The sequence below is a fragment of the Anguilla anguilla genome, chromosome 9 (genome assembly GCF_013347855.1).
Source record: "Anguilla anguilla isolate fAngAng1 chromosome 9, fAngAng1.pri, whole genome shotgun sequence".
In the NCBI taxonomy this organism is placed as follows: domain Eukaryota; kingdom Metazoa; phylum Chordata; class Actinopteri; order Anguilliformes; family Anguillidae; genus Anguilla; species Anguilla anguilla.
Genome location: NC_049209.1, coordinates 26618107 through 26627861, shown reverse-complemented (window position 1 = coordinate 26627861; position 9755 = coordinate 26618107). Strand labels below are relative to the sequence as shown.

At 38.8% G+C, this 9755-nt stretch overlaps 1 long non-coding RNA gene across 1 annotated transcript in view; it reads right to left on the bottom strand.

Annotated features, from left to right (window-relative positions):
- Positions 1 to 355: 355 nt before the first annotated feature.
- Positions 356 to 9755, bottom strand: part of LOC118235888 — a 102843-nt gene continuing 93443 nt past the window's right edge. The window contains exon 4 of the long non-coding RNA XR_004766934.1: positions 356 to 717. This is a non-coding gene — a long non-coding RNA (uncharacterized LOC118235888). The remainder of the gene's footprint in view (positions 718 to 9755) is intronic.

Genomic DNA, 9755 nt, shown 5'->3' with positions numbered 1-9755 from the left:
ATGAATTAACCACAGATGTACAGTGCGTAACTAAGGACCTTTGTCTGAATATCACAAAGATCTAAAGTTCAGTCATTATATTAATTGAATTTTGGGATAAAATTATCATCAAATTACATCACTTCAATTTATTGCCACTGCTTGATTGAGCCAGAAGAAAGTGCCAGCGTTTAAAAGTTGATCAAAGTCTACCCCTAATCCCGGTTCACTTGGTATTATATTCTGATTGTGTCACTGTTCTTTCGCCTGGCTTCCTGGTGTGCCTCCCCATTAACTCCATTAATTAGAATGAGATTGTATCTAATTATGCCATTAACATTTCAAAGTGAGTGAATCTGAGGACCACAATCACAGAAAAATGAGAGCTTTACCTCTTACACTGCGCTTTTTCAATTCTAACCATTTCACGCAATTCAACGGAGTGCTCTACAGCCATCATAGTGTAGCCCTCACAGTGCAGGGCCATGAATGAGTGATGCATGGTGAATGAGTGAATGAGAGATAGAATGGCGATTGAGGGGTGCAGAGAGGCGACATAAAGTAAACATGAAGAGAACAAAGGAAGGAGACCGGAAAGGTGAATGTTGCTGACAAGATGGCTGACGGGACATTCCAGGCCTGAATCCAGCCTCAGCATCTCTCCCAGAAGATCTGTGATGACAGTGAGACATCCACAGCAACAGCCCAAACAGAGCAGGAGGAAACATGAAGTCTAGGCTAGAGAAAAACAACAGGAAAGATAAGAGATAAGGGAAGAACTCAAAGAAAGGCAAGATGTTGATAGACGGGAAAGGAGAAGGAGGAAAAATAATATATAAACAGAAACCAAGGCAAGGGCCAACCTCTTTCCCAGCGGTTTCACACCTATTTTTCAAACAAACAAACAAACAAACAAACAAAAAAGGATGAACAAGTGCCAGCGATTAAAGAGAAAAAAGAGATGGTGTGTTTTTTTGGAGGTGGATGAATAATTTGCAATGTTTTCTTCTGGAGGCAAGCAGGCGGTTGAACTGTTCACACTCCCAACTCATCCTGCCCCTGCAGACCCTCACACTCTGTAAAATGAACACTTTATACACACACACACACACACACGCACACACTCACCCACCATGTATGACAGAGTTGCAGCTACAGAGCCCTTAAGGTATGTGTGAGAGGTTAAAATATATGTAAAAGGTTTTAATAACCCACTCCAGCCAAGATCATTATTTTTAATTTTCCACATTACTTATGCAGGGGTGACTAATCTTAGGAAATCTGGATGTTCTTCTCTCCATTTTTTTTCAGTTGGCAAAATGTAACAAAGCATTATTTAAGATCGCATGCCATGTATGGTGACTGAAACATAACACAGCCATTGTGTTATATACAGTACAAAAGAAACTGGGTAGACAAATACTACCCACATGAGAAAATCCCCCCCCCCAATCCATCAATAATATTCACTCTTACTGATGGTCAACATGATGCTGGCAGCCAACGTTGTAGAACAATTAATTTACAAGAGGTTTTCACTTTAAAAAGAGCTATGATTAAATATTTCCAACAATGATTACAGCCATTATTTCATTTAAAACATCTCAAATGTAGCTGTCAAGCACCCAGAAACATTCAGCACATCCCTGTGCCAAGCCCTTTCCAAACTGTCACTGTTTCAGTCACAGTAAACACACTCCTTTGTTTTATTTGCTTCCTTATTTATACGTTTCCTTCGCCCTTTCCAGTCCAATGATGTGGCATCATCATTTTCAACAGCACTTCCTGTTTTAAGAAGTCATTTGACATTAGTAGCATTGAAGGACACTACTGGGCTGAAACTTTAGCTAATGCTGGGCGGATTATTTCAATGAAAGCACATTTCATGAAATCTCCAAGACATCATGGTAAGGTGGTCAGAAGAACTCTGATTTCCAGCTTTCTTGTCTCAAAGATACTAAAGTGTTAAATATTCATAAGCTTTCATATTTTGTATTCAAATTTATTAAAGGTATTATCACTGAAAAAACTTTGTTTTTTATTTGTTTCATATATTTTACATGCCTGCAGGGTGTTCAAAAAACAATGATTCCATGTTGTGTCCTATTACTTGCTTCATAGGATGCTTTACTGCAATGATTTAAAAACAAAAAAAAAATATTTTAGAAAAAACGGATTTATTGGTTTTAAATACTCGACTTAGGGACCAAAATTTCAGTAATTTAATTGCAATTACACATCATCACTTATCACTTACTTACTTTCAGGCCTCATGATGCTAAGTGGCATAAAAGGCCTCTATAAAGTCTTTCAATCTCTGCCTTTCCTGGGTTATTTTCAAGCTTTCCAGCTGAGCCCTAGCCTCTCTCATATCATTACATATCATTTTAAGGGTAATACTACAATATATTTCCTAATAGTGTGCAAGCAAATATGGTTTCATTATCTTGCAGACAAGATTATCTATGTAAAGCAGGGTTGCCCAATCCTGTTTCTGGTGATCAACCATCCTGTAGGCTTTCATCTCAAACCTAATTTCATACACCTGATTCGACTAATTAGCAGCTCAATGAGATCTCCAGCTGTTGAATGAGGTGTGCTTTGCTAGGGTTGGAGTGACAACGTACAGGATGATACATGTCCAGGAACAGGATGGGCCAGCCCTGATATAAAGAGGTGGTGCAGTGGGTAGCACTGTCGCCTCACAGCAAGTTTGAATCTGGCCTAGGTCTCCTTCGGTTTCCTCCCACAGGTAGGCTAACTGGAGAGGTGTGAATGAATGGCGTGTGCCCTGTGATAGATTGGTGGCCTGTCCAGTGTGTATTCCTGCCTCTCGCTCAATGCACTCTGGGATAGGCCCCAGCACCCCTTGTGATCCTGCCCAGAATAAGTGAGTATAGATAATGGATGGATGGATCATATAATATAATATAATATAATGAAATTATATTCTGATTTTTCTGATGTGCATAGAAAATACTCTCAGTTGGACAGGGTTAGGAAAGAAAACCAGCTCTTACTGTAATTAGTAAGATCATGTAAAATGATCATGTAAAATTGAGTTAAAATGCTGTTTATGTAGCTGTGTAGAATGATCTTGTTTTCATTTGATTAGTTCAGTGTTCAATTCTTAATATTCTGTTAGGATGCTTGAATTGAACAACCTTAAAATTTGACGGACTGTTACGCTCTTATTCCCCTTTGTCTGTCTCTCCCGCTCTCATTTCTCAGGTGCCTATGATTAGGGGCCGATTGCACCTGTAGTGCCCCTCCCCCTTCAAAAGGGCTCAGTGGAGAGTGGAGAGTCAGACTCCTGGCTGGCAGCATTCCATTTTGTTTGGTCCCTCTTCCCCTTTAGTTTTTTTGTCTAAGTTTCCTATTTTTCCTTTTTCTTTTGGGGAGGGAGGTCTGGTAGTCTAGTTATCGTGGCTTTATTGTAGTAGTTTCGTTTTTTCTCTGCTTTGTTAGTTTAGGGTGAAGTCCTGGCCCAGGCTTCTCCTTCCTTCTCCTTGTTCTTTTTGGCCAGACCACCCTGCTCTTATTGCTTCATTATTCGTGAGTATTTTCATGTTTTGTTAAATAAATGCATTTTCTTGTTTATTCTAACTCGGTGTGGCATCCTATTAATATGTTTCTGCCTCATGGTCGAGCCAGTGGTTTCTGGGGCCGTCACAGGGACTGATACATAAGTAAGAAATTTCTGACTAAGTAAGACCTCTCTCACAGTCAAATTCCCCTTACAGCTCAGAAACAATAGAATAATCACAGCTACAGTAACATGTGGTGAGTCACACTCCTTTATCAAATAGGCAGAGTAAGGTAGCAATAAACCAATCAAAGCTGGAGCAGCATAGAGTGAGTCATAGGCCGTTCCGTAATTATGCCTCTTATCCCACCCTCTCTCTATCACCAGGGAAGGCAGAGACGTTTTTTGTAAGTATAAATATTTTTTGAATACTGTTTAAGCTACAATCAATCTGATTAAATGTGAAAACACATACAATGGCTAAAAGACTTAAACTGAGTTTCAGACAATGGGATAATGTTCGTACTTTATTCCATTTGAAGAATGTCAAGTCACTGATGGGTGCATGAACTAGCTCCCTCGTGAACTAGTATAAATATTAATAAAACTAGTGCATGTTTGATTAATATTTAAATCAGCACTGTCAAGCACTGAATTTTTTTTGATCATAGATATTAGACAAATTGTTCACATTGTTATTAGAATTTTTAGGCAATACCAACAGTAATGGAGTAATGGAGGATGCTTAAATTAAAAAATAAAATGAAATATAGAATAAATGATTTGTTTGAAATAGTTTAAAGTTCCAGTTTTTTAAAGGAATGAGTTTAACAGAATGTGTTTCATCTCTTCGCATGCAATGCATTTCAAGAGAAGGCAAAGCAATACAGTCCTGTTATTTATTCTAAATCAATATTATTAAGTGTAATCACAATTATATTACTAATAAATAAAAAGTTCTCAATTCTCCCTGTGTCCATGTGGGTTTCCTCCAGGCACTCCGGTTTCCGCTCGCACGACATGCAGGTTAGGGTAATTGGAGAGTCTAAATTGCCCTTAAGTATGAGTGCATGGCTGAATGGTGTGTGTGTGTGCCCTGTGGTGGACTGGAAACCTGTCCAGGGTGTGTTCCTGCCTCTTGCCCAGTGCATGCTGGGATAGGCTTCAGCACCCCCCATGACCCTGAAGCAGGATAAGTGGGTTCGATGATGCATGGATGGATGGATGATTTAATCTATAGAGTAGTCAAGAATGAATGGTTATTTAATAATTAGTTCAATAATAAGTGCTGAGTAAATAATATGCACTCAGGTAAAATGTCATTTGTAGCAGTTTGCATTTATGCTTTAAAAAAAATGCTCACTGCACTAGCACACTGTGATAAGTCTATCAGCATTTTACATAATGACTTTCGGCAGCTCATTTGTACCTGGAGCTTTGCATGAAACATTATGACACTCTTGTACTGTAGCTTGGGCTGTTTGCATTTGGGAAGGGAAAACACATCAGCTCTAACTACAGGATACTCCTTAACAAGTTTCACAATTAAATTTGGGCATTTAGCTGACTTGCTAATCTGGGGCGAATTACATTGCTTACCTTTTTTTAACATGCAATCCATGTATATAGCTGCATACTTTATTGAAGCAATTCAGGTTTAGTACCTTGCTCAAAGGTTTAACAGCAGTACCACACCTGTTAATCGACCCCACAACCTTTACATTACATTACAAGTATTTGGCAAATGCTCTTATCCAGAGCAAGAAACAGTAGTGGAGAACATCAGTGTTATCACCAAGAAGGGACCATTTATAGAGGTCCATTTATAATCACTAAGTGGTATACAGCATTAACTTAACAAACAGCCATTTTGATTGTAACAAGAAGGTACAATTACAAGAAGGCACAAATCTCTGCATTACATGCCCTGATATGTGACTGTTGTGCTGTATTATAGTTCATTTATTCGTCTTCAACTTTTGCTTTCTTTATGTCTGTGATATGTCTGTACATGTTATATGGCCAATATGTCTGGCTGTATACCAATGGTGAGAACTCAGAAAGAATAAAGATCTATTTGCATTCTCTCTCCCTCTCCCAGGCACAAAATGAAATTCTCCTTTGGGGGAATGAATAAAGTTTTATTGTATAGTAATGCTTGTTAACGGCATGTTATTTTCAGAAAACAGCACCAATTGAACAAAAACAGTGAACATGTTTAGAATTCAGGGGAAATTTGCCATAAATAATTCAAATCCGTTGAGAGGGTGAAAACAGTGTTTCTCTGGAGTTAATTCACCTGCGTGAAAGAAGGCCTATTTGAAGCACACTTCACATTTCACTACCAATCGCATCTTCCCTATTAAAAAATAAATGAAGAATTTCAGAGATTACGTATTAGGCGGTAAAAAAATTCACAACTTAAAGCATTCTGAGAGATAACTCCTCGTGTCTCGCTTTGCTTGTTGGCCTTCTTCCGAGGCCGTGAACCCGTGTAATGGATGTAGGTGTGCTACTTCTCCTTTTAGCGATAACCTTTTAGACACGGTCCAGTTGCTGGTACAGGCAAACGTGCACTACCTTATTTTCGCCGGGAGAAATATTCAGGAGAAAATGTTGCGCTCCTCCTCCACGATGCAAACCGATGCAGAAAATTCCCTAGACAGTGTTGTGACAGATGTGCCAGATGACAACGCCCCAGATGTGTTAAACTTTAGTGGCCCTTTCCCCATCTGCCCGGTTATTCGCTCTTATTACGGCAAGCTGGTCCCTGTATCTTACGCCGGCTTAGCTGACAAGAAGAAACCACGCTGCCAGATATCGACTTCGGTGACTTGAAAGGGTCAAAAAGCGCCCAATTAACAAAATGCAATTGATTGGCTGCAGTTAACAAAATGAATGCGTTTTTTTCTCTTAATGACACGTTAGCATGCTTCTGTATAGGGTGACCAGGTTCTCTGGTGAATTGTGTGCATAATGCAATGAGAACCTACAATAATGGTAATTACCGTCAGAAAATCCACTGAAATATAAAATGGCAGAAATAAGGGACATATCAAGATGTTCTCAAAATAAGTCAGGACACGTGAAAATGGGAAGAAATATGAGGATGTCACAGGCAAAAATAGGACATCTGGTCATCCTATGCTGCCATTTCTCTGTGCTTTGGCTGGATGAATTTTAAATGGCACTTGTCTCCCCTTGTTCATATCAGACAGATTAAGATGTAGAAACATTACACTGCAGAATGTCACATTTATTGCAGGCTTCCCCTGTGAATTTTAAAGCATAAAAAAACAGTGCAGGAGGCCAATAAAGATGAGTGGAAAGTAAAAGGGGAATTGGAGGGGGGGGGGTTCAGTGGGTGTGGTGCACCCATATGAGCAGCCATGGGGGCCCCAATGAGTACCCAAACCCATGAGAGACTAACTTGGGCCTAATTCATGAAAAACATTGTTAATGAATGTTGACAAGTAACATTGTGTATAATTTTCTTTTTAAAAAGAAACCATTTAAAAATCAGTTGACGTTGAAATGTATTGAATCTTTAAGATGGACTCGCTTTTCCTTTGCGTTGTTCTAAGCACAATGCTCTAAGCATGTCTCGTACCCAAACATATGAGTAGCACAGTCCCTGCTGGAAAGCGGACATCATGAGGAGATTTCATGCTGCCTCGCTTAAGAAAGGACAGTCTGACAATCTGGGTGTAGCAGCTTTGAGATGCAATGAGTAAGCGGTGAAAAACTGCTATCAGTGTCCAGCGGCTGCCACTGAACCTGTGGATGTGAAGTCTACTTTAAGCTGTGAAAAAGAAAGGCCGGTATCTGTGTGTCATTTCCAAAAAGAATAAAAGGTAATCAGATTATTCAGAGAACTCGGCATGCGCGAGGATTTAAGAATGGGAGTCTCCGTCATTTTGACAGAAACTGTCCTTTAGCATTAATTGGTCTCTCTTTCTCAGCTCCGAAAGGCCTTGGAACCGGAGCATAGCCATAACCAGGCAACCAGGAACAAGGCCACTGTACTCTCTGTTTCACTCCTCTCAGAAACACAGCGCCGAAATAGCGTACTTTAATAGAGAACTGCAGTTGTATGGATGCAAAATATTAATTAGCCTTAAGTGTAAGAGCATGTGATATAGAGCATATCAAATCTAGCCGTAGACATGTGAGTGCTGAGAACAGCTGGTCATAATTATTTGGAATGCTTAAACTTCTTAGAGACACCAATAAAATTCCTATTTGCACCGATATTCAAAACAAAATTGGTCATTATAGGTTTTTGAAAATTTGCAGGTTGTGTTTTCAAATTTTAACTGAAGATAAAAAAAGTATGCACAGTACTGTGCAAAAGTCTCAGGCACCCTAGATTTTTAAATATAATATATAGTATATATTTGGTCTTAGGTGTTTATTTTTTGTTTTCTGCATGAGTGTGTCAGTAGAAAAGAGCAAATTTGAGATTTCCAAACATGAATTTTCCAAAAAATGAAATTTTACAGATACATTTTTGTATTTTGTTAAATAAAGTGATATTTTAAGTAATAGACTACTTTTCAGATAAAAAACTTGATCAAGGGTCTCTGGGATTACCTGGAGAGCCAGAAGCAAGCGAAACAGCCAAAATCTGCAGAAGAACTGTGGCAAGTTCTCCAAAATGCTTGGAACAACCTACCAGTCTATTTTCTTACAAAATTGCAGGACAGTGTACTTATGGGAATTGATGTAGTTTTAAAGGCGAAGGGTGGTCACACCAAACATTGATTTTATTTAGTTTTTAACTATTTACTGCTCTTTATATTATTTTTTCGATATTTATAACCTTTCATTTCATTATTTTTGAAAACATCTTAGCTATACAGAATTTTTTTTTTTTTTTACAGGTGCCTAAGACTTTTGCACAGTACTGTATATCAATTATGCAATCGAGCCGGGATCAATGCCTTTAGTTTGCACAGAGCACACAGGTGCCCTGCATTGAAAACTTCAGACTACAGTAATACATGGTTTATTAATGTCATGTAAAACAGATTATTCATTACAACTTGAACAAAAACGTGAATTTAATGAAGGGAAGTACCAAAGGAAACTATATGAATGCTGAATTCTACACATATTCAAAATTCATACTCACAGGAAGTAAAAACCTTTTAATAAAAGCTTTAGACACACAGAAGCACTCTATGGCAAATGCACGCATGCACACACACACACACACACACACACACACACACACACAGAAGCACTCATGCCAACAGACACACACACACACAGAAGCACCTACACACCAATATTTAGCGAGCAAGAGGGACACACACAGTCATTATTAATACCATTCATTTCACAGTCCATTTGTGACAAACCAGTGGATCAGGGAGGGGGAGACAGGGAGTGGCAGGAAAAGAGAGAATGAGATGGACTTAGGGTTCAGGGGAAGGGAAAATGCACTTCCACTATCAGCATTACAAATGTGCTTTCACTGTTTTTCACTTACTAAAAACTCCATATGCTAATTATGAGACATGAAATTGTCACTGCCTCATAGTAACAATAAAATCTGAAAAAGGAGAGAGAGAGAGAGAGAGAGAGAGAGCGAGAGACTTTTTTAAGGTCTGCTTTATTCACCATTCCACCAACCTTCACAAGACCTCAAAAGCCATTTTTTCAAGACAAAGAACCACAACACCATGACCTGCACAAAACCCCAGGCACCAACAAGAAAAACAAAACATTCACTGAAAGAAAAAAAAAGAAACCAAAAAAAGATAAACAAAAAAAGAAAAATTAATAACGAAGAAACCAAAACAGAGAGAGAGAGAGAGAAGAGAGGGAGAGATGGTGAGACAGAGAGCATAAAGTGGATGGTATGAGATGTGAATAAAGCAAAGGGGAGGTCCAGAACAATGAGGTAATTTGGGAAATAAAGGGGTGCCACCTGACAGTTATTTGGTGAATGTCAGGCAGCGGATGGAGATGAGGTTTGAAAGGTTGAGGCTACCAATGCCAGGAGGGGTAGAGAATGAGAGCGATGGATGAGAATCAAGAGAGTGATAACATAAATGAGAGTATAAAAAGAAAAGAGGAGAGGAAACAGGGAGGTGAGAAGTGTTACAGGTTGAATGGGGGATTCAACAATCTAAGAATATCCAAGCAATCTAAGAATAATTGCATAACTTTGTTTATACCGATAAAATGATGTAATAAATACACTGAAATAAAGGCTATCCCATTTGCCTCAGTCTAAGCTTAG